Source organism: Protopterus annectens, chromosome 9.part0 (assembly GCF_019279795.1).
Source record: "Protopterus annectens isolate FY-2018-M chromosome 9.part0, PAN1.0, whole genome shotgun sequence".
Taxonomy (NCBI): domain Eukaryota; kingdom Metazoa; phylum Chordata; order Ceratodontiformes; family Protopteridae; genus Protopterus; species Protopterus annectens.
Genome location: NC_056743.1, coordinates 1,205,063,330 through 1,205,090,271, shown reverse-complemented (window position 1 = coordinate 1,205,090,271; position 26,942 = coordinate 1,205,063,330). Strand labels below are relative to the sequence as shown.

General features: G+C 40.6%; 1 protein-coding gene and 1 non-coding gene across 2 annotated transcripts in view; both read left to right on the top strand.

The window, feature by feature from the left end:
• SLC43A3 (solute carrier family 43 member 3) overlaps nt 1-26,942 on the top strand; it is a 918,925-nt gene that overhangs the window by 104,815 nt on the left and 787,168 nt on the right. The window lies entirely within an intron of this gene.
• Nucleotides 1,968-2,055, top strand: LOC122812546. Its single transcript, XR_006366517.1, has one exon. It is a non-coding gene; the product is annotated as a small nucleolar RNA SNORD116 (small nucleolar RNA).

Genomic DNA, 26,942 nt, shown 5'->3' with positions numbered 1-26,942 from the left:
TCCAGTAACATGGAAGACTGACCGAAAATCCAGATTTAAGTATATTAAGTCCAAGATTGCCATTTCTCAGAACATTCCCTTTTCTCTGAGGTATGGTAATGTCGAATTTGGTATATATAAGTTTGGGAGGTATGGGGGTTGCCCCCTGCAAAAAAGGAAATTTAAAGGAAAATAGTGATGTTTGAAAATTTGCTCTTCTCCTAAATGATCGGTCTTTTTGTCACCATGTCATAACTATCTTTCCTATAGGCAGCAAGCTGCGAAGTCACAGCAGACCTGCTCATCCTTACTTCCTTCGAGTAACTTTAGATGTACCAGAGGGTTCTACACTTTGTTCTTTACTGTTCAGTATCTGTACCAGTTCATTACATTTGTTTGTGTCTTTCGGCTTTTCCCGGTTAGGGGTCGCCACAGCGGAACTCCGGTCCGCTAATGATTGTCAGTAGAGTTTTACGTGCTGGCTTGCCGGGCCTAACGCACAACTTTCAACGAAGGAACGCCCATTCACGCATGTCGCCACACAGAAGACGCTCTAACTGAGAATCGAACAGGCAACGTATAACTGTGAGGCGACAACGCTACCACAGCACCACTTCTAAAATGCCTCAATTATTCAGTATACAGATGACTCCATCCTTATCTGCTCAGCTTCTATCCTCTCTACTTAAAAATCATACAAGCTTTCTCCTCCTCTATACAAACATTGTTATTAAACTCCCTGCTCCTTCTCAGCCCTAGCAAAGCAAAATTCATGCTGTTCTTCCTTAAAAAATAACTCTGACTTAAACAATCCTTTACCATCACCTCTGCTAATAATACACTACTAGAAGCAGTATCCCAAACCAAACTGTCAGGTGTTTTGAGGGATGGTAATCTTAAATATGACCACCATGTAGCTCATGTGATAAAAAAAAATCCAAAACTTGGTACTTTGTATAGAACCCAGTGGTATCTTACAATTAACACAAAGAAAACTTAGCAACTGCATACTTTCTACCATCACTACTTTATGCTTCCCCCTAATTAACTAACCTCAAATCAAACCTGTTATTTAAACTAAGTTCATCTTACAATAAAATTGCAAAATTTGCCATCAACCTTCTACCCTTTTCCCACAATTGTCCTGCACTAAAGATCAAAATGGCTAGAATTGCCAGGTCGCCTATCCTATTTGCAACTAATCACAGCTCTCACTCTAATATATCAACATAAAAACTGTCCTTCACTTCAAAACAGTGTAATAAACTACTCAACAATTGGACCAATTCCCTGCACTTATTACTACCAAATCGAACAACTCAGTAGGTGACTCCTGTGTTCCAACTATGTCTCTAAATTGTAGTGTGTCATCCCTCTACACATAAAGCACAACTCCAATCTGGCTAATTGTAAACTTCTTAATATATCTCCCAAAGTTGGATATGCCCCCGCCACCACTAACTTGGTTAAATGTTTCACTACATGCAACTCTCTCTTCCTTACTCACCGTACCCCTCTTAACTCATTCTCTTTTTGTTTATATTCTCATTAACTCATGACTACTAGTTATTTACTTCCATTCCACCAATCCTGTGTGCTCACTTTCACAACTGTTTCTTTTATTTCTGCATACAGTGTCATAAATGCCACATAATATGTAAACACAACTGTAAATACATCTCTTCATTAACCTTCCCTTTTTCTGTTCTTTTCTCCTCTCTCATTCCTTTACGTTGTAGTGTTAAACCGGGCATGATTTTATTTTTTTCATTGTACTGTATAAATATACATGTCAAGTTGCACAGTTTGCAAAACAGTGTGTGTGTGATTTTATATATAATGTTTATATATATATATATATTATAGAGAGAGAGATACACACACACACACACATACATACATACATACATACATACATACACACACACACACACACACACACACATACATGACAACATGGGTCTACTTTGTTTCATTGAAAGCTCATTTCACTGAATTTGAATTCATCCTTACCAAATCACTGAAAGCTGAAATTATTGAAAACTCATTTCACCGAATCTCATTTCACTGAAGTGAAGTACTGGCACTGTGCAAGTACTGTAAGGCAAGTAAAAGGTATATGCCTTTTTCCCCCTCTGTAGTGTGATCCTGGAGTTAGTATATATAGTTAGGGGGATGTGGGATGCAAGGCCCCTCACATTGGGGGGTGTGGGGAGTGTAGCCCCCACTTAGTTTGGATATATATATTGTCTTCTGGAAAGAGTTAGTCATTCGTGTTGTAAGTTTGCATGTCTATGGTTTAAAATGCATTGTTTTTAAGCTTTTCGTGAAATATAATATAAAATCAAACTAGGTGCCCCCCCCCCCCGACTATATATACTAACTCCAAGATCGCACTACAGTGGAGAAAAGGGCATATACCTTTTTACTTGCCTTACAGTACTCTACACAATGCCAGTACTTCACTTCAGTGAAATGGGATTCTGTGAAATGAGTTTTCAGTAATTTGAGCTTTCAGTGGTTTTGGTCAGGGTGAATTCAAATTCAGTGAAATGAGCTTTCAATGAAACAAAGTAGACCTGTAAATATATTAACCACTGTAAACTCTCCGATCATGTAAGAAGAATTCGACTGATTTACAACTGTTAAACTTCCAATACTTTTACATAAAAATAAAATAAAAAAGCGAAGTGCTACAAAGGAGCAGGTGTCAAGCTTTCGTTCTTTATTAGTAAGAACTTCATCAGATAAACTGTGTAGTGTCAGAACAATGGTATAAGTATGTTTGAAAAGGGGCTGTGCCAACAGTTAACATGTCCAATAATTAGTAAATGAAAAGATAACAAGTACAAAAAGCCCAATCAGCATTTAAATCCCCTCTCTCGGGAACCAGCTGACCAAGATATCAACAACCGATCTCCACCTGGCCTTTTTCATCCGAACTGTACTACTGGGACGACTACTACAACTGAGATACCCACCTCTCTTCTTAACTCCACTACTGTGTTACCCACCACTGATTCCCCCATTTCAGTTTTCAGTTTGTCCAGCTCCTCCACAGTGCTCCCCCCATCGCTCTCCTTTTCAATCCTCCCATACCCCTACCACCTCCAGAGCTTACACCGATCCTTCTCCAGTAACTCCCTCTACTGTGGGTCCTTTTTTAACTTTGGAAAATTCGCAGCAGTGTCAGACCATCGAGAAAGGGAAGAATGCTGTCAACCTCCAGCAGTCATGGATGTGATTCCCCCTCCACAAGGAGAAGTAAAGGGCTCGATCTTCTGCCTCCCAGACTGACTCGTTACAGGCAGAACTACAATTCCTCACAGATGAACAGAGGTCTCCCTAGGAAATCAGTAATACGTTGAATCCAGATCTCAGCCCCTCAGCTGTATTCAATTAACATCCAGACATTTTGATTCTTATGCCCTGGATGTTCTTAATAATGGTTTCTCTTTCATTCCTTCGCAGAGAGCGGATTTGGCTTCCCTCCTTTTGGATTTCCGTCTTTATTTAAGGAAGCTTAATCTAAAAATCCTTTGTGACAACAATGCTGCTGACTCAGATGAAACGGATTATGTTAATGGCCTGTCTACCCATCAGGAAAAGTACGTTCAACCCTCCATTAAATAACACCTTGCATATCTTTCTTAAGGTGTGTGAAAATGATTTCCGCATTTTGCTTAGTACTGACAGCAGTAAAACAATGGTTTAACATGTCCCCTAAACGTATGTCAGCCATTAGATCCTTACAGTCAGATAGATCACTACGAATTATGAAAGCGGATAAGGGGACCGGAGTAGTATTAATGGATCAAGACAGATATACTCGTACCCTTTTAACTGACCTTCATAACAGTGACTACTACATTACAGTCTCTCTACCTGAACTTAACAAAGCCTTTAAAAACATTGACAAAGTCATTAAAACACTGACTAAGAACACCATGATTTCCCCAGTGGAAGCAGACTTTATCACAGTAATGGATCCCCAGCTTGGTAAATTCTTTGGAATTTCTAAAATGCATAAGGACTTAATTGATCCTCCATTCAGACACATCGTGTCAAATCATAAGACTAAAGTGGAATATATTTCTCAGTATTTGGATCTATGTCTTAACTCCATTGTACAACGCTCCCAATTTTACATTAGAGATGCCTGGGACTAAAATTTTTTTGTAATCCACTCAGTGTTAAAGACTCATTGCTAGTTACTTTGGACATAGAAGCTTTGTATATGAATATCCCACACTCTGAAGGGTTACACTTGTTAGAGTCATACCTTACAAAGTTTACTAATTTCTCTGCTGATAAAATGAACACAATTAGTACCCTGGTTTCTTTAGTGTTAAAAGGCAATTTTTTTTCATTTTAACAATCAGATTTTCCAACAAGTTAAAGGCGTAGCTATGGGCTCCAGGATGGCTCCTTCATTTGCTAATCTCGTCCTGGCAGCCTGGGAAGCTAATTCTTTGGTTCACTTGCCTGGATTTAAACATACTTGCCTTTACAGGGAGGTACAATGATGATGTGTTTTTTGTGTGGGAGAGTAGTGAGCAGCAGTTACTTGAATTTATTGATTCTATTTCCACATCTATCCCTTTCTTAAAGTTTAAGATAGATAGCATTGGTAAACAGACTAACTTTTTGCACACTTGCATTACATGTAATGCTGACAATTTAACTTGGGAATCTTCTATTCACAGAAAGGACACGTTCCGTAATAATTATTTAGACTATATGAGCATACATCCATTTTTTTATGAAAAAGAATCTTGCCAGAGGTCAATTTATCCACATTTCCAGATTAACTAGTGATGATGCACGTTTTTTACACGAGTGTCAAATACTTAAAAAACTTTTATTACACGGGAACTATCCTAGCACACTTTTAGACACTATTATTGATGAAATTTCTGCTTCGAGACCGACTGTTTCCTCCTATAATTAAAAAAGGCTTTACTCCTAATAGTCAGCATGCAGCACCTTCTTCACCCCCCCCCCCACACCCATATTTACTGGATCTATACTCACCACCCCTCCATCACCCAGCGTTTTTACCTACTTCAGGTTTCTCTTTGAATACGAAATCAGACTGGAATATTAGTTTTCCCATCCCTATCCTATTCAGCGGATATTAAACACATTTTATACTCTAATTGAGAAATGATCACGATCAGTCAGGAAACAGCTGTTAGGCTTGGTCAATATCCACTATTTGCACACAAACGATCTAAACCCTTGAGAAGTTCATTTGAAAACAGGGACCTTCCATTTCTTTTATCCAACTCCGATGTTAACACTGACATAACATTGAGTGCAGACAACATCAGAATGTACCCATGTGGCTCATGTGTAGCCTGTAATTATATTTTGGTGGGAAATACCTTTACACCTCCACACCGGAAGTATATCCCTCATTGGTGAGATCAGACCATAAATTAATCTGACTGGAGATCCACATCCCGCCTCCACCCCCAACAAAAAAGACCACAGTGAAGAACTTCGCAAAAGCAAACTTCACACTTCTTAAGACTGGAGTGGTATCCTTCAAGGCCCCCGAGCCAGTGGAAACCACAACCCACGCTGCTGAAACCCTTACAAATGCCTTCTATGAGCACCTCCAGGAATGTATTGATCAAGCAATCCCTAATAAAATCAAGACCCTTTCCACCAAAGGCAGGCGCCCGGTCTGGTGGACTCCAGCCATAAACAAACTCTACAACAAGAGGAGAAAGCTACTACATGACAGAGCAAAATCCCTAAATGGGAAGGCATCTCTGATCAATACTAGCAAAAAACTACGATCACTCATAAAATCATCCAAGGCCAACTTTGAGAGAAAAATCGCTAATAACACAAAAGACAATCATAAAGCCTTCTTTAGCTATGTTAGAAACCTGGGTGGAAACTCCCAGATATGCTCAGAATGAGTCCAAAATGATAAAAAAAATCACTGAACCCACAGACATTGCCAACATACTGGCAGACAGGTTCAGTGCAAATTTCTCCCCTCCCCCCCCCAAAAGGAGAAATATCTATCCCACCAGAGTCTAGCCTCCCAAACATCTCAGATGCCCAGGTGAGAGCTGCTCTCTCTAAAGCAAAAATTACAGCATCAATGGGACCGGATGGTGTCCCCGGCTGTGTGCTACACGAACTCAATGAGGAACTAAACCCACACATAAGGCTGCTGTTTAATCTTAGCCTTACTACAGGATACGCACTCCAAAGAATGGCGATGGCAACTGTGGTCCCACTCCACAAAGGCGGTGCTTCTACGGACCCTGGAAATTACCGCCCCATAAGCTTGACGAGCCTTGTCTGCAAAGCTATGGAGAGGATCATAATGGAACTCATAAATAAAGACATTTGGGACCTACAGATACTGGATCCTACCCAATTTGGCTTTGTCAAGGGCAGATCCTGCCTCTTGAACTTGGTCGACTTTTTTTTGAAACAGTCACTAAGGCCATTGATGAGGGTAAGGCAGTTCACACAGCCTACCTTGACCTAGCAAAAGCGTTTGACAGAATACCCCACTCGGGCATCATAGAAAAGCTCATCAGCTTAGATGTAAACCCATATGTCACAAGATGGGTTGCAAACTGGCTCAAGGACAGAACACACAGGGTTAGAGTTGCTGGTGCCATGTCAGACTCTAAGCCGGTCACGAGCGGTGTCTCACAGGGCTCAGTCCTGGGCCCCCTCTTGTTCGGCATTTATTTTTCTGAAGTGCAGGCAAACATAGGGGGATTGTGGCTGACAAAATTTGCAGATGACTGCAAACTGGGCACCATAATTGACACTCCATCAGACACAGACATCCTCCAGAAAGGTCTCATAGAAATGGATAACTGGTGCCAGAGCCATGGCTTTAAGCTAAATGCCAAAAAATGTATAGTCATACCCTTTGGGAAAAACAAGGTAACCCCTAATTACCACATAGGTGGTAATCCATTAAACACGGAAGACGTTATCAGGGACCTGGGGACCCAAGTTGACAGTAACCTCTCTCTTGACACTCGCATTGCCAAAGTGGTTAGGAAGACCTTCTACATTGCCCACCTGATCATGAAGGGATTCACATCCAGATCAGGAGAGGTCATTGTACCCCTGTACTCTTCACTTATCAGACCAATGATTGAGTACAACGCCCCATTCGGAATGTACCTTACCCGACACCTGCAGCAGTTGGAAAGACCCCAAAAGTTCCTCACCAAAAGGATAAAGGGGCTCAAACATATGTCATACGATGCCCGACTGAAGAAACTCCAGCTCTATTCAGTCGCATACCACCTGCTCAGAGGTGATCTGTGCCTGACATACAAGGCCATGTCCAACCCGGAATTAATGGACATGCTCCACCTCAAAAATCCAAATCCACCAGAGCCACGAGAGCAAGAGACTTAAACCTCAACACGGATATAAATAGGACGTGCTGGAGGGACAGATTCATCACCCAGAGACTCCCTACACTATGGAACAGAATCCCAGTCCATGTGAGGCAGAGCCCCTCACTGACTCTGTTCAAGAGAAATCTTGACGAGTGGATGGGAGATCGTAGGTTTACCCCTGGAATCATCTCTGTATCACTGCTGGACAGAGGCACAGCAAACTAATGGGTATAGTATTCTCATCCTAAGTGGTGGTGAAAGCCACACACACTCGGGCTAGGCTTTTAAATGCCCTAGGGCAGATAACCTAGTATGAACCTATGAACCTATGAACATAATAATTTTACAGTAAAACATAGAAAACATTTTGATTGCAAATCATCTTATGTGGTTTATGCAGCTGTCTGCATTTCTTGTCCTGCTTTCTACGTTGGTAAAACCACTCGTAAATTGTATGCTTGTATAAAGGAGCACTGTGCTGCAGTCAGGAATGGAGACATGAGAAATGTACTTATGAAACATAGCATAGATTGTCATAACTTTTCACAGTTTAAATTTCTAGTGTTAGACTTTATGAATCCTTTTTTGGGGGACATTAACACTTTGCTGGAGGTTAAGGAACTCTGCTGGCAGTTCAGACTTAATGCAGAAGCTCCCCCTGGATTAAATGAAATGCTGAATGTAAAATGTGCACTCAAATGGAGACGCTAAACATTAATTCTATCTACAGTTTGGGTTTGTTTCTGTACCTAGTTCTTGCACACTGTTGCTATATTTGATCTGTCAAAAGCTTTAGTGATGATCTGTAGTTACTATCTGGTTTCCACAGCAACCAATGTGATTTAAATGCTGATTGGGCTTTTTGTACTTGTTATATATTGTTATCTTTTCATTTACTAATTATTGGACATGTTAACTGTTGGCACAGCCCCTTTTCAAACATACTTATACCATTGTTCTGACACTACACAGTTTATCTGATGAAGTTCTTACTAATAAAGAATGAAAGCTTGACACCTGCTCCTTTGTAGTACTTCGCTTTTTTATTTTTATGTAAAAGTATTGGAAGTTTAACAGTTTTTTATATGTATAATCAAATGCTAAGTAATTAAACTAATAAGTAAAATAAGTGAGACTTGCCATTTAAGCCATTGCTTACTACACTTGAGACAAACTCCTTCTAGAATGTTAGTGGCATACGTAATTAGGAATGTATACAAAACACACTTATGGATGTCCGTAGAACTTATTAGGCTTCAGTTCATACACTGTTCACACAAAGTACATACTGATGGAAAACAAAAACAAATACAATTAAAATCAGACCAAAGCCTTGCAGGCCAAATTAAATTTCAGAGAACTCTGTAGTGACACTGGAGAAGTAAGGGTCCACCGCATAGTACACTGGGCTTGGCATTTAGCAGCATTATATTTTTATTTATAGTTGAGAAATGCAATTTAGTCTGTCAGTCACTGGTGCCGGTGGTCCCTAAGAAGCTGTGTGCTCTAGAACATGACCATTGTCAATTGGTGGTCATTGTTTTACTGTTGCCTCTCATGTCACATTATGCTGAAGCAGTGTCATTGGTGCAGCGTAATTAAATAAAAATAGCAGAATGATAGTGTATTCCAAATTTAAGTGATGCAAAATATTCTTATGACCCTGCATGACTTGATTTAACCTACCATATGTAAAGCATTCATTTTTCCTTAGGTTTTGGCAGACAGAACTACTCAATATTCCCTTACAATCCTGTTTTACAATCTCAATTTACAGCCTGCCTTATATTATCATGACAGTCAGGTTTTTAACCTGGGAAATTTGAAAACCTGCTGTAGTATTTATAAGTTTAGCCTTCACATAGTTCCAACAGAAATTCTAAACAGAATATACTTTAAAAACTGAAATTTGTGTGCATACAAGTACTGAAGTACTTTAGCTGTGCTTCACAAAATATGTAATGATTCATCAATCCCCTATTTATTGGATCACTTTTCATTGAAAAAATTGCTACGAACCACAATCCTGCAAAACTCCTAATCAAGAACTACTATAGATAGGGCTGGAGGCAAGTCCTACTTTTCTTGTAGGCTGTTGAGGAAGGACTTTTTTACTTTACAGTGATCTGATAAAGTGCAGAATGACAGTATACTCTCTACTGTTTTATTTTCTTTAAATGCTTTGGACCATTGATATGTGTAAGGTCACTAAGAAGGTCAGTGGTTGTAAAGATTAAGGCCCACAGTAGTGGCTTAAGTTGGCTGCCCTTTTTCCCCAAAGGATCCTGGCATGTCAGCTAATATAACCATCCTCATATGTTTGTCCTGGCTGTTGTAAAATGTTTTATTGTTTGGCAAATCATTGAGGATTACAGTCAGTCAATAATGTCAGGCAATGGAGTTTCCTGTTTCATATTCAGAAAAAAAACATATTAATGCAAAACATGTTCTGTTAACTTTTTTTAAGAAAATTCAAGTAATATTTTAAAATCGGCTCTCCTACCCTACTCCCAAATCCCACCTACACCTTCTTACTCTACATTTATACTTCCATAGCGCCGCCAACATATTCCTCTAACCAATACCATCAGTTCCCTCCAGCAGGAAAACGGTCAGTATGAATACTCCCAATAGTAACACCCACTGTAGTTTACCACCCAAGACTCTCTCTCAAATTGTCTTATCCTTGCCGTCTATAAATATCAAATTACATCTCTAGAACCAACCTGCTACCTTCCTAACATTTTCTTATCCTAGTTTACAACAAAATAAAGATAAACCCAAGTTAAATAAGATGCCCCTAAGTTAGATTATTTTACTATTCCTCTTCACTCTTCTATCCTTCATCACCAATTATCAAATCCACCTACTTCAGATGCTTAGGACTTCAACTAATCTTCACAAGGAATATCAACATCTACCAAGTCTGTCTTTCTCCATAACACTCTTATCACTACAAACAAACCATATCTGATTTATTTTTCTACAAATATCTTAAAACTAAGCATCCAAATTTATGATCAAATATCAACCAAGACCAAAATATAACTGGCATCACTCTTCCCTCTGTAAAGTGTCACTTCAAAAAAATTAGAGATATTCACCCCAACCCGGGTTCCACTGTTTATAAAACCATAATTTCCAACCCCAAAATAAACCAGTCACCTATTGCATCTCAGCAAAAAACAGAACCCAAACTCACCTTACTAAATATGAACCTAAGAAGTATGGGCAATAAAATCCATGACATACATGCTTATCTTGCCAAATACACTCCTGATGTAGTCATAGCTACTGAAGCCTGGTTAACAAAGAAATAAAGGATAATGAGTTCACCCCCCCCCCCCACACACACACACACACACACACACACACACACACACACCTGGGAAACAATGAACTCAGGCATGATGGACAAAAGAAATGTGCAGGTGGTGTAGTAATCACCTATAAAAATTTTATAACCATTACCTTACTCCACAGGAAGTACCTACATTTAACAATGCTGAACTATTAATTGTACTCTTAAAAATCAACAATAGAAAAAGTATATGTTTAAGAGCAGTTTATTTACCACCAGGGAATAACACTGATACTGCTGAAAACATCCTATATTGGATATCCCAACAAATTAACCATGAAACTATAACACTTGGAGACTTAAGTATAGACTAGCAACTCATAACTTCCTGTACCCCCTCTGAATCCATAAAGTTGTACAACTTCAGACCATCAATAACCACACCTACTGGAATCAATAAAACTTAAGGTGGACACCCAATATTAGGTTGGAGTCTTATAAACAAACCACACAAACTTACAAAAGTGACCACATACCAACATATGCTGTTAGAACTCTTCGTAGTCTGGATAAACATATCATCTATAATCAAATACAAAATACAACTAATTTCAGCAAAGATATTTTCAATGAAAACACTAACAAAATATAACTGGAATATACTTAGAACAGTGCCGCAAGATACTGCTGTAGAGCACTATAGTAGAACACTATAATAATGTATTCTTACAGAGCTTAAATAATCTAGCACCAGAACACATGGCTGACGAGGGAAACAAAACAAATCATGGTAAAAAGGGATAAAGCCTGAAAAATGGTATAAAAATAGAACTCAAAATGCCTTCCAGCAATTTAGACATCTTAGAAGCCTTGCAAAATTCCTTGTCAAACAGAATAAGCAAACATACTATACCAACCTACAAGACAAGCATATAAACAACCCAAAACTGTGTTGGTTATCACTAAATAAACTACTCCACAACGCCAAAACCACCAGTCCCTCTCCAAAAACAGATGATACAACAGGCTGTCTCTACACATCTTAATTCCTACCTTATACAATCAATATTATCCCTCTTAGACACAAACCCATCCTGCCCCTCTCACTCTACTCCTGTCCAGTTGTCCAATCAAAACCACCACCCACAGCTCTTCAGTTTTAGTCCAGTACCTGCCTCGCTCATAAGGAAGTTGCTTCTTAAACTAAAAACTATTTCTGTAGCTGTAGACCAACTACCATCATACTACCTAAAAATGGCTGTTGAAGTCCTAGCCTTCCCTGTGTCCATACTAATTAATAGGTCCATAGCAGAAAGATATGTCCCATCACTGTGGGAAAAAATCCTACATCATACCACTGCACAAAGGCAGCACAGCTACAGAATTTAATAAGTACAGACCAATAGTGATTCTCTTCCTCCTGTCCAAAATATTAGAGAAATGCATCTATAGGCAGCTGATGCAGTTCCTAACCTCAAATAACCTGCTCTCAGAAACTCAACATGGCTTTAGGCCCCAGCACAGCACCAGTACTACTCTACATCTTACCAGTATAATAAACCAACATGGAAATGGTCTGCTTGTGCCCACCATGTTCTTAGACTTGCCAAAGGTATTTGATACTGCCTCGCACCAGCAACTGCTTGTTGGGCTTTCTTCAATAGGACTTTCACATTACTCTTTGTTGTGGTTCCTTAGTTACGTATCTGGAAGGCAACAAGCCATTAAATGGCAACAGGCCTACTCATCCTTTCAGCCAGTTATTACAGCTGTCCCTCAAGGCTCTATCCTGGGTCCTCTACTATCTGTTTATTAATGACCTCCACACCTCCACTCATCATGCTACTTTAGTTCAGTATACAGATGACTCGGCAATAATATGTGCAGCCTCAACAATAAATAAGCTCCAAAACATTACCCACAAATTTTTCTCCTCTGTAGAAACCTGGCTCAAAGAATCAAACCTCCTATTCATCCCCAAGAAAACTAAGCTAATGCTTTTCACCTCAAAAATTTGCCAAAATCAGATGCAATCTTTTACCAAGCAGTCAGCAAATAATACTGTCATTAAAACTGTAACTCACATTAAACTTCTAGGCATTGTAATAGGTGGCAATCTCAAATATGATCACCATATACTGCACAACATTAAATACACTTACAAGAAACTAGGCTATCTTTATAGGATCAATGGATTTTTTACAGACTCTGCAAAAAAAACCTCTTGGCAGCACCTTCTTACTGCTGACTCTTTTATATACCGCTCCTATCCTAACAAACTTAATACTCGAAGAAAGAAACTTGCCTCCTGCTACAATAAAATAGCAAAATTTGCCAGTGGTCTCCCTCATAGGACCCACCACTGGCATAGCTTAAAACAATTAAACTGGCTTGAACTGCTCAGTTGTCTAACCTATTCACAACTAACTACAGCACATAAACTCATTCATCAACCAGAAAAATGCCCTGCACTGCACTGCAAAACTTATTACTTACTACCGTACTGTCCAGCAAGGGTCCTCCGTTCTAGTAACAAATTCTTATTTGTCACAAATAAGTCAATTAATGTTGCTGTAAACTCACTTTACTCCCAATACATTGCTAAACTCTGGAATAGTATCCCCACACAAATAAAACTCTTTGACAAACTCTTAACCAATCCTGGTCCAGTACATGCTCATCACAAGGTTAAAACGTTGTATTCACTGTATGATACTCTCCCTAAACATATTCTCAACCTCTTACTAATATGATATCATCTTGATAAAGCCTGGCAGGAACCAGGCGAAAGCACTTGATTAATCTTTCTGTTCTTATTCATTAAAGTTATTCAACTTCTATTTATTTCTGGTTGTATCGCATCTGTGATTCCTGGACTGAGTGTTTCTACCCGTGGAGTTGCTTCTTACTGAAATGACAACACTTTTATACATAACTGCTGCCTGTACAATCCACTAAGTTTATTTATTTATTTATTTATTTTATTTTATTTTACATTTATTGACCGGGCTAGTCTAACTGGATATATGTCCATTTTCAGTTGAGGCCTGGGGAGAAAAGCTCCACATAAAAACAAACAGCACATTAAAAAAAATCAGTTTCAAAACATTAAACTTCAATTACAGATACTAGTCATACAAAACATGTGCTACAAGGTAAACAAGCATATGTGATATAAGAAAGTAGAACAAAATAAGACACCCCCCTTTTTTTTTTTCAATCACTGTGGGAAGGAAATATTCAGAAGGATGAGGCAGATTCCAGAAAATTTTTAAGTAAGGAGCAACAGGAGAGACTAGTTTAAAGAGAACAGAGCTGAGAGAAAATTAGTTGAGAGGTAGTAACTCAGAGCGACTGGGGAGAAGTTCATTATGTCTATCTTGTAGTAACTCAGAGGGACAGGGGAGAAGTTCATTATGTCTATCTTGTAGTAACTCAGAGGGACAGGGGAGAAGTTCATTATGTCTATCTTGTAGTAACTCAGAGGGACAGGGGAGAAGTTCATTATGTCTATCTTGTAGTAACTCAGAGGGACAGGGGAGAAGTTCATTATGTCTATCTTGTAGTAACTCAGAGGGACAGGGGAGACGTTCATTATGTCTATCTTGTAGTAACTCAGAGGGACAGGGGAGACGTTCATTATGTCTATCTTGTAGTAACTCAGAGGGACAGGGGAGAAGTTCATTATGTCTGTCTTGTAGTAACTCAAGAGGGACAGGGGAGAAGTTCATTATGTCTGTCTTGTAGTAACTCAGAGCGACAGGGGAGGAGTTCATTATGTCTCTCTTGGGTAGAATAAGTCCAACATAGAGGTAGTGGACTTTAAAGTGAAAACTGAGTAGAGGTGGAATAGCAAAGGAAGAAACAGATGATAATGATAACAGGATGAGGACATCTTAGTTGGGGTTAGTACAGGGACAGAGCCAGTGGATAGTTAGATATCATTTAAGGTTCTTTTTGAAACGTGTAGTAGAGGAGAGAGAGGTAAGTTCAGAAGGAAGTAGGCTCCAGCTTTTACCCACTGCATTAGAGAAGAGGGAATCGCCCCCTTTATTTAGGGTTTATGTATAGATACCAGTAGTTTGTTGGCTGAGCATAGATTTGTAAGATTGTTATATGGGCTGATAAGATTTGTGAGAATTGTTTTACCTGGATAATAAAGGGTTTTATGGGTAATAATTAGTTGTTGAAATAAAATCTGATTGTGCAGTTCAAGCCAACCCAGTTGATTCAGATTTTGGCAATGGTGGGTTCCACAAGTTACACGTGTGCTTTCTCTTTAGTAACTTCCACCTCTGTAAAATCTTAGAATGTAGATGTATAAATGTAGCTGCTGTTTGTGCATAAATGTAAATAGAAATGTAACTACTCTGTGTTTGACTGGAACTTAGTATAATTCAAAGTAAGCAAATGGAGCTTTTCTCCCTGGGCCTCCACTGAATTTTCAGTGAATTTCCTGGTAAACAAATCAGTAAAATCACCCCTGATTTTAGGCCTTTGTCTTTCATTATTTTTTTTTACTTTATCCCTGACTCTTGAACAAAAAAGTTGAGGGGCATGTCCCATCATTTGTGGTGAAGAGGAGTATTGTTAGTTGAGTTCCTCATCTTGACAAAGAAGGTCATTCCTTGAAAACACCTTGTGATATAAGTATGTTGAAATTAGAGAAGTTAATAGAAAGCTGATATTGGTTCAGACCAACTGATACAGCCATACCATTTGTTGTTTTGATGTAGCTCTTGAAGTATAAATTCGGAATACCCTACATGTTCTTCGTGTTTCACTGTTGCAGTCATTACAATTGGGTTATCCTGCTGGCAGGCTACCCGCAGTCGGCCTGAGTTCCAAAGTCTAGGTCCGGCGTCAGTTGCTGTCACCTCCTCCCTGACGTCAGTGCGCCAGGGGTATAAAAGATGCAGCCGACGCCATTTTCTTCAGTCTTTCTTGCTGCATGGTGCTTGAAACAAAAGCAGTTCGCAAGTGCCGGTCGGCCGACTCCTGAAGTTTTTCAAATTCGAATTTCAGATCCGAAGTCTTCATTAAAGCGAAGTACCCGGTTGGGGAAACCTTTTTCTTGCTTCAGACCGATGACAGAAAAAGTTAATAACTGTATTTCTTGTGGGAAGCAAATACCTCATAAGGATTTTCATTCTTATTGTATTCCTTGCCTAGGCCCTGACCATAACGTTGCTAGTTGTCGGTCTTGTGCTAGATTTAACCAATGCACTATAAAGCATCGGTACGATTTTGCATTTCATTACTTTGGCAGAAGATTTAATTATATAATGCCGTTGGATCAGCCGACTACCGGAGTTTACAAAAAACGAAAAGAAAAAGAAAAGGACAGGCATCCGAGATCCAAAACCAACGACAAGGCTTCTTCTAAGCCTTTCGCCGGTTCTCTGAGGCGCTTTCGCAGCCCCTGAAGCCCGCTACCTCAGAACCACAGGCCGCTTCCGACTCCCACGTGGAGCCGACTAGGCCTCTGGAAACAAGGTATTGGACACTCCGGAAACTATTCCCTCAGATGGGTCCAGAGCCGCTGAGCAGGCATCGGCTTTTGAGGGTGTTTTCAGGCCTACACAGTTATATGTGAAACCTACTTCAGCTAGCAGCTCTAAAGACAAAGAAACAAGTACAGCATTCACCTGGATAGGCCTCCATGCCTAAAAAAACAGATGCTTAAAATGGCCGAAAACCTTATTTCTTTGATCAGGGGTTCCCATCCCCCTCCTGATACCTAGGCAAGAGTTAGTATATGAATCTTCAGACCAGGTTTCCATTTCCTCCGATTCCTCCTCTGAATAGGATTACTCTATTCCTCCCTACGAGGATTCTGATGCTGAAGAATCTATCCCTTCAGCCTCTCCTCCTAAGGATTATTCTTTTGGTGAGACACTACATACCATGAGGGAACATTTCCACTGGGAGAGCCAAGACTACTCAGAATCCAAGAAAAGGCTCAGAGATTTCCTTTTATTGCCACAGCATAGGCCCCTTGCTGTTCCGCCTGTTTTAGACATTGTAGAGTCCAGTCTTTCTCCAGACTCTTTACCACCAGCCCCTATTAAGCCAGACAGATATTATATCGTTCCTGATTCACACAAATTTCTCTATAAGAACTCTGCAGCTGACCCAGAAACCATCTCTCAGGGTCCCAAAGGGGTCAATGCTTCTACTGCAAAAAACCCTATCCCCTCTGATAGGGATTCTAGGGCCCTAGACAGATGGGGCAAAAAGATTTACACCTCTGCTACCTTGGCTGTAAGAGCTTTAAATTTCCAATTTCATATGCTTAAGTATCAGCAATATCTCATGTCTTTGCTTAAACAAAAAATGCCAGCAAATACAGAATGTGCAGACAATAAAGAAATGCAGGATTTATTACATGCAGCTGAACAAGTTGGAAAGCATACTTTGCAATGTGGTTTTGATTCTGTTGAGGCCTCCTGCAGGGCTGCTGTTACAGGTTCTGTCATTAGAAGGTATGCTTGGTTAAAAGAACAAAATTTGCCTGTTCATGTTAAAGCAAAACTTTTAGATGCTCCTTTACAGCATGACACTTTGTTTGGTGCTAAGGCAGAAGAGGTGTTGAAGAAAATGGAGGACAAAGCCAAATCTATGCAAACAGTCAAGGATTTCTTGCAGGTGCAACCTCCCAGATTCAGCAGGAACTGGCCTACGAATAATTGGTGGTTTTCAGTGTCAGACAGACCACAAAGGGGCAGATACAGACACCCCAGATGCAGATCACAGCCCCAAGGCTCATACAGGCTTTAACAATGGGGTGCTTCCACCTCCAAGAGCGGAGAGGAAAAATCACAGCCATACAGGAAACGGTCTTAATGACTTTCCACTTCAAGCACCAAGCACTTATCTTTTGGCAGCCCCTTTGGGGGGAAAACTAGCACTTTTTCCACAAAATTGGCACATGATCACCCAGGACAAATGGGTTCTAAATATCGTTTCACAAGGCTACAGGTTCCACTTTCACACCCTGCCAAGGCTAAACGGAATGCCAGACCTGCCAACGCAATCAATGGGCAGAGGCACAAAAACAAGTTTCATCCCTCATGGACATGAGGGCCATTCAACAAGTACCAGAGCAAGAGCAGGGACAAGGATTCTATTCAAGACTGTTCTTGGTACCCAGAAAAGACAAAGCTTGGAGGCCAATACTGGACCTATCTGTTCTAAACACATATCTGGATATTCCAAAATTCAAAATGTTGAATCTACAGTAGCTTCTGCCCATGTTGGGCAAGAAGGCTTGGCTTGTGACTTTAGACTTAAGATGCATACCTGTATGTCCCAATCAAACAGACATGCAGAAGATACCTCAGATTCAAAGCTGGCTCAATGCACTACCAATTCTCTACACTGCCCTTTGGCTTATCTACTGCGCCCAGGGTCTTCACAAAGTGCCTGGCACCAGTAATTGCATTTTGCAGACAAAGAGGAATACAAATATATCCTTACTTGGACGACTGCCTTATTCAAGCAGAGAACAAGGACATTCTACTACAGCATTTGGTGTTTGTAAAAAGATTATTAACAAGTCTAGGGTACACAGTAAACGAGAAGAAATCAAAACTCTTACCCTCTCAAGAGATAATATTCCTGGGTGCAAGCTTAAATACAACTGCCCAGATAGCTTATCTCACGCCAGACAAACACAGACAACTAACTTCTTATTTCAAAATGTTGGCAGCAAAAACCCAGCTATCTGCAAGAAAAATTCTGCAGGCCTTGGGTTTCATGGCATCCTGAATTCTGCTAATTCCATATGCAAGACTGCATATGAGGAAACTTCAATGATATCTAAAAAGTGTTTGGAATCAACATTGCCACAGCCTGGAAACAATAATTACACTCATTCCCTGCCTGCAACAGGAGTTTCGATGGTGGGCAAAAGCCTGTCACCTCAACATGGGACAGCCATTCACCATACCCACAGCCAGGCAGACATTGACCACAGATGCATCAGATTACGCCTGGGGGGCCCACATGGCAGGAAGATGTATTCAGGGCACATGGTCCGCAAGTCAAATGCATCTACATACAAATCAAAAAGAGATGGTAGCTGTTCAGAATGCCCTGACAGCCTTCAAGAATTTACTTTAGCCAGGACAACTACTAATAAAGACGGACAACACTACAGTCATGTGGCACATAAACAAGCAGGGAGGCACACATTCCTACCCCCTCTGCAGGCTAGCCATGAACTTGTGGGACACAGCATTGACTTATCAAGTACATCTGCAAGCACAATTCCTGCCAGGAAGGACAAATACCCTGGCAGACTAACTAAGCAGAAACCTAATGGATCCCCACGAGTGGAAATTGGATCCATAAGTCTTCAACATGCTAACAAGGACCTGGGGATGCCCGGACATAGATCTGTTTGACTCCCCTCATAACTACCAACTACAGAAATTTTGTACGAGGACTTATCACAAGCAAGCATGGAAGGTGGATGCTCTATCTTTCAGCTGGAAAAATCTAACAGTATATGCTTTTCCTCCTATGCCTCTCCTCCCCAAGGTACTCCTCAAGGTCAGACAAGAGAAAGCAAAAATGATACTGATTGCCCCAGACTGGCCCCACCAGCACTGGTACCCAATCCTGAGGAGTTTGACTCAATGCCCAGCTTGCCCATTACCTCAAATGCCTCACTTATTGACCCAACAAGACAGTCAGATACTGCACAGCCAACTCAAGACCTTAAACCTGGCAGCATGGCAAATAATGTAGACGCTCAAGATGACACACCTCTATCTAAAGCAGTGATGGATGTTATTTTGGAGGCCAGGAGGCCTAGCACCAGAAAATCTTATGCAGACAAATGGAAGAGATTATGTGCTTGAAACCAGGCACAAGGTATTGACACGATTGTTCCAAATATTCCTCAAATTTTGCAATATTTAACTGAGATGCTAGATAAAGGCCTTTCCTTTTCATCAATTAAAATTCATGCCTCTGCCATTTCAGCTCATTACAATACAGAACCACCTATTTTTTCACATCCATTACTAAGGCAATACCTCAGAGGGGCCAAAAACATAAGACCTCCAAGGAGAGCACCAGTACCTGCATGGGACCTCAACTATGTCTTGGAAAAACTCACACTGCCTCCATATGAGCCAGCCTCTGCAGCTGATATAAAATTCTTATCCTGGAAAACAGCTCTGCTCCTAGCAATAACCTCCGCTAGATGAGTCTCAGAGTTACAGGCACTCATGGCTGTGGAACCTTTTTATCATTTTCCATCCTGACAGGGTTTTGCTGAGGACAAACCCATTTATGCCTAAGGTAGTGTCCAGTGTGGCCCTTAACCAAACAATTCATTTGCCTACCTTTTATCCAAACCCACAGAATAAGGGTGAGAGAATTCTGCATTCTTTGGACATTCACAGACAGCTATGCTTCTACTTGGACAGAACCAAACCTTTCAGAAAGACTGAACAACTTCTAGTGGCATATGCTGCAGCATCACAAGGAAAGCCTATCTCAAAACAGACTATTTCAAAGTGGATAGGCCATTGCATTCGTTTCTGCTATTCACAGCATGGCAAATCAGTGCCTAAGGGCATTAGGCCACATTCAACCAGAGCAGCAGCCACTTCAGCAGCCTTCCTCAGAGGAGTACCAACCAAAGACATATTAGAGGCTGCAACTTGGAGTTCAGTGCATACTTTTACAAAGCACTATCACTTACCTCTTTATTCTAAATCCAGGGCAAGCTTTGCCACTGCAGTTCTGCAGGGCCTGATAGCCTCTCCTAATCCTATTTAGCACCAGCCTCCCAGCCTTAGCTTTGGGATTCAACCCAATTGTAATGACTGCAACAGTGAAACACGATGAACATAGTACAGTTGTGTACCTACCATAAATGTAGATGTTCGAGTGTATTCACTGTTGCAGTCTAGGTTACCCTTCCACCATCCCCCTTTTTTCTTTGCTGGGACCTATGTGGTGTATTTGCTTGTAGATGAAGGAAAAGTTGTTTTTTGTGCATGCATGCTTATTGGCATAGTTTAGCCTACCTTTTTAGGGGCACCTGACATCTGGGGCAAGAAAAACTGAAGAAAAATGGCGTTGGCTGCATCTTTTATACCCCTGGCGCACTGACGTCAGGGAGGAGGCGACAGCAACCAACGCCGGACCTAGACTTTGGAACTCAGGCCGACTACGGGTAGAACTCAGGCCGACTGCAGGTAGCCTGCCAGCAGGATAACCCAATTGTAATGACTGCAATAGTGAATACACTCGAACATCTACATTTATGGTAGGTACACAACTGTACTTTTTTCAGTCAGTGAATTAGTAGCAGACTGTTACTGGCGACTGGTACAATGTGACATAATTTCAGCATCAACTGCCAAACATTGCACAACTCTTAAATGAAATCAGTGACTTGGCAGGGGGTAGGGCAGTTTATTACTTTCATGTGTAATCTGTAAATAGATATAAAGATAGATAGATAGATATAGATATAATAGATTTAAAGTAAACACCGCAAAAAGGCTTGCCTAATCTTCGCGCCTGCCTGCCAGGTCCTTATTTTATTTTCTGCATTTAGATTTGGAGTAATCTCCCTAATATACTTTAGTTCATTTTCAGTAGCAAATCGTAGAATATCAGGAGGCTATATGATTTGTTAAGGGCATAGCTGTCAACCTCTCTTGTCCAAAATTGTGAACAAAGACGAAATTATTCAGGGACCAATGCCCCAAATCAGGGATACTTTTTAAATGTTGATACTGTTGATAATAGCTTTCTGAAATAAAAAAAAAAAGTCTAACTGGTTACCATTATTTATTGATGCAATGCACCACCTATTCGCAAAAAGTCCCTCATTGTTGGAGGGGGAGAACCAAATTTTGAGCCAAAAAAGGAGTGTCCCTGTAAAACAGGGATACTTGAAAGGAATGGTTAAAGTTAATAAAATGTACAGGTAGAAGTTGATATATATCTCTTTCTGCACAGGTCCAGCACTTAAACTGCTGAGATGCACTGCCTGATGTTTTACTACTGTTATGCAGTGAAAAGGTAATAAGTCATCACTGGTCTAGTCGTGTCACGTAACGATGCTAAACACTGCTGCAGCACACATCCTGCACATGTGTCTTGTTACTTGCTGCTTAAATGCTTTGCCCTGTTTCTTTAATAGCTGTGACTCTTCAGTGTACACTTAATCCCGCCTGCCATTGTTTCTTGCACTGTTTCATCTAACAATGTTGGTGCCGAGTTCTTATTTAATAAATAAGTGATTCCATACTGAAGTGATACTACTGCTAAAATTTTTATTCCATGTCAGCCTTGCTTGCATATGAGTAGTTCTTAATGCAGCTTATTTCCAAAACATTTCATAAAGCACCTTTCTATATTAACAGAGCAGGGCTGTTAAACATGTAACACAGTAAAGCAGTTTACCCATATATTTGCTTAATTATATTGATTATTTTTCATAAATGAATACTTGCAAATGCAGAACATTTTCAGATGTAAAGTTCTATGGATCACCTCACCATTTTTTGCACAATATAGTCTGCAGACATTATTAAAACACAAAAACAAAACATAAAATCCCAAGAAGGAAAGACATCCCTGATCAGTATCCGCAAGAAAGCATGATCCCTCATAAAATCATCCAGGGCTAGCTTCGACAGAAAAATTGCCAAGGACTCCAAAGATAACCCCAGAGCATTATTTAGCCATGTCAAGAACCTAAGTGGAAACTCTCAGATCTGCTCTGAGTTAGTGCAGAATTTGCCAAAATACACTGAACCGACTGATATTGCTAACACTCTGGCAGACAGGTTTAGTGCAAACTTCACCCCCCTCTCACCCCCTAAAGGGCCCATAACCATACCAGAAGAATGTAGAGTCCCGGCAATCACTGACACACAGGCGAAAACAGCCCTATCTAAAGCCAAAAACACAGCTTCAGTGGGACCAGACAGTGTCCCAGGCTGTGTCTTACACAAGCTCCAAAATGAACTAACCCCTCACCTAAACACACTGTTCAAACTCAGCCTCTCTACAGGCTATGTACCCATAGAGTGGCGCACAGCAACAGTTATCCTGGTCCACAAAGGTGGAGCCACAACAGACCCCGGGAACTATTGCCCTATAAGCCTGACTAGCCTGGTCTGCAAGGCTATGGATCGCATCATCATGGAACTCATTAACAGAGACATTGGAAACCTCCAAACAGACATTGGGAACCTCCAAACATTGGACCCTACCCAGTTTGGCTTTAAGGGCAGATCATGCCTCCTAAACCTGGTGGACTTCTTTGAGACAGTCACTAAGGCTTTAGACGAGGGAAAGTAGGTCCACACAGCCTACCTAGACCTCGCAAAGGCTTTTGACACCATTCCCCATTCTGGTATTATAGACAAGCTCACCAGCCTGAATATAAACCTCTAAGTCACGAGATGGGTTGCCAATTGGCTCACAGATAGAACCCACATGGTGAGAGTTGCAGGCTCTAGGTCTGACTCTAAACCGGTTAGAAGTGGCGTCCCCCAAGGCTCAGTCCTGGGACCCCTCCTGTTGGGTATAGGTACAGGCAAGCACAGGAGGATTATGGCTGACCAAGTTTGTAGACGACTGCAAACTGGGGGCCATAATTGACTCTCCGGCTGATTACAGACATCCACTAGAAGGGTCTCACTGAGATGGATACCTGGTGTCAAAATCATGGCCTCAAGCTAAATGCCAAAAAGTGCATAGTCATCCCTTTGGAAAAATGAAAGTACCAGCGAACTACCACATACGTGGTAGTCCCCTAAATACAGAAAATGTAATAAGAGATCTGGGGACCCAAGTAGATAGTAATCTTTCCTTTGGTAATCATATTGCCAAGGTGGTTAGAAAATCTTTCTATGTGGCCCACCTAATCACAAAAGGGTTCGCATCTAGAACAAAAGAGGTTATTGTGCCCCTCTACTCATCACTCATCAGACCCATCATAGAGTACAACGCCCCATTTGGGATGTACCTTACAAGACACCTGCAACAGCTGGAAAGACCACAGACGTACCTCACTGAGAGGATCACTGGCCTCAAACAGATGCCCTATGCAGCCCGACTGAAGAAACTCCAGCTGTACTCTGTTGTATACTGCTTACTCAGAGGTGATCTCTGCCTGACATACAAGGCCATGTCCAACCCAGAATTGATGGACATGCTCCACCTAAAAAACAACAAATCCCCAAGAGCCACACGCTCTAGGGATCTAAATCTCACCACAACGATAAATAGGATGTGCTGGAGGGATAGATTCCTGTCCCAGAGACTCCCCATGCTTTGGAAAAGAATTTCATTCTACATTAGGCAGAGCCCCTGACTAACACTCTTCAAGAGAAACCTTGACGAGTGGATGGGAAACAGAAAATTTATCCCGGGGATCACTGCAGTGGCTCTGCTGAACAGAGGCACAGGGTACTAATAGCTCTGCTAGACAGAGGCACAGGGAACTAATCTAAGGGGGCGGTGAAAGCCAACACATTCTGGCTAGACTTCTAGATGCCCTTGGGCAGATAGCCTAGTACTTACATATGAACCTATGAACCTATAACAGAGTATCTCAAGACCTGTATAATCAAGCTCAAGCAATTGTGTAGTACATAAACTAATACATGATTACCCCTTGTATTAAACCAGGAAAAGTATCTCACCACTTGTGCTGAGTATTTACATACTTTTTGCATGTTTGTAAACAGACTTTCCTTCAGCCAGTTCTGTGTAGTGATTCACCCTGACAGAACTAGTTTGATAAACATCCCTGAGATATCTCAGGTTTTGCATGACTCAAATAATTCATTTCTCAGTCTTCTCATCGTGAAGGAAGTAACTGTTACATGCATTGGATGTAAACAGGTAGCTAAAATATATATGGCCAGTACCACAAACTTATAAAAAATCAGATTCATGCAAGAAAGGTAAAGGTTATCTGAGGCTAAACAGATCTTGTCAAGATGGCTTCCCCACTTTACCATTGTCTTTTATTGTTAGTATAACAGACGTTCTGCATGCACCATCAGGATACATTCCTGCAGAGTTGAGGCCATTTTTGCTGCATGTTTTAAAAATGACTGTGTAGAGGACATTTATGAAGTTGCTTCTTGAATGTCTGTCTATGTAGCTGCAGGTTCTTGTAGGGCAATCTTACAATGCTTCCTGTATTAGCTGCCCATCACTCTAATTACAATTTCAAGAGAGACTTGAACCTCAGCACTGAAATAAATAGGACATGCTGGAGGGACAGATTCATAACCCAGAGGCTCCCTTCACTCTGCAATAAAATCCCAGTCCAGGTTAGGCAGAGTCCCTCATTGACTCACTTCAAGAGGAATCTTGATGAGTGGATGGGGGATCGTAGGTTTACCCCGGGTATCACGTCTGTGTCACTGTTAGACAGAGGCACAGTACACTAACCTCGAAAAAGGGCATAGCAAAATTAATTTAAAATGGGTGGCGAAAGGCAAACACACTCTGGCTAGGCTTGTAAATGCCCTAGGGTAGATAGCCTAGTATGAACCTATGAACCTATAATTCTCCCCATAGTAAAATGCTAGTATTGTGTTACATGCTCACTATATCAAAGGCTTTTTGAGAGGGGAGTCCTCTTGCAGCAGTCTGTCCTGCCATCTCTACTCAGGAATTGACCTGGAGTTATATTTTCATAGTCTACATGTTGTATGTTGTATGTTGTATATCATTGTATTCATACTGTGTTACTTATATTAAGTATTAGTTGTACATTTTTTGGTAGAAAACAAAAGCTGTTTTGGTATGATGGAACTTTTAAATGACATGAGGCTGATGAAGCAGCAGTGTGGCTCCAATGTTACTCTTATGAACTGCATGAAAAAAGGACATATTACTGACATTAGAAAAGTGGCTGCTTGCTATAGTGTTGCTAGAGTTTCTCCATCTGCCATATTGTATTTTGCCCTTCTAGATGCACACCACGGATTTCCTCCATCACATCTGGTTTACAATAAGGAGACTTAAACTAGACATGTTTAGGAGGTTAAATTATATTCAGATTAACAGGAGCTGCCATCTTAAAGAAGTAGAATTCTCTGGTAATACTAAGTGGAAAAAGGAGTGTGAGGAAATTGCTAAGTAGAATATAATTTTTGATATTATTGGACCATAAAAACAGCCTTTTGTCAATTTATTAACATAAAATTGCGAGGAGTTGCAGTGGGAGGTGGTAGTGTTCTCTAAATGGGTCATGTCAAAGGAGATTTCTGCTTGTGACCTCCGAGTGGAGTATGCTGGTAGCAGGAGTGCAGGAGGTATATGGAATTAGTGTTTGCAGAAAGCACTCATTAAACTAGAGCCTATAATTGATGCAGCAGCACAGTTGTTCTGTGAATTTCTTATTCTCATAGAACTATAGATAGTTGCAAATTAAGCTTTGGTTTTGTTGTTACTGGCATGTAGTAAAATATATTTATTTTTTATTTAGTTAACCAGATAGTACTGTTTGGTTACCCTTGAAAACAGACAATTTGGCTTATTGAGTTTATCTGATTAACAGACTTCCCCAGTCGCACAGTTGACAAATATAGACTGAGGGATTCAAACCCAGAACTACAGGATGATGTTTATTAGCAGCTCTTGTCTTACTTGTCTGCATTAAACTTCCAGGTATCCTACGACAATTTCTTCTCTCATGACAACCAGAATGTGTTCATATTTCTGAACATACCTATTCTGGTATATTTCCACTTTGATCAGTTTGTGGTTGGCCCGGGGGGGGGGGGGGGGGGGGGGGTGTTGCAAGCAGTCCAATTACAAACATTTTGGTAGCCTGTGTTCTTTAAGCAGGGGGCACCATGGTGTTTCTGAAGCATGGAGATGTATAAATATAGGTTGAATTCTTCACTAGTAATTTATACTGAACATTTTGTTTTTTTGTACCATTTTATGTGACCCAACAGTGGTGTCCTTTGATATATACAAGAAGCAGCTAACCTGATGTTATTGCATGGAATAGCAATGCCATAGTCATACTTAAGAAGATTCTGATTAACCACAAATGGATAAATTAGTCTGAAATCTTGACATCCCATGTATTTTGCAGTGTTTTTCCTTATGTAAAATATAAGACATGCTACAGGTTCATAGGTAAGTACTAGACTATCTTTCCTTGTGGACCATTTTTAAGTCTAGCCAATTTCCCTTAGTGAGAATCAAACCCTGTACTTTTTGTTTATGAGGTAAACACCATAACCATTATA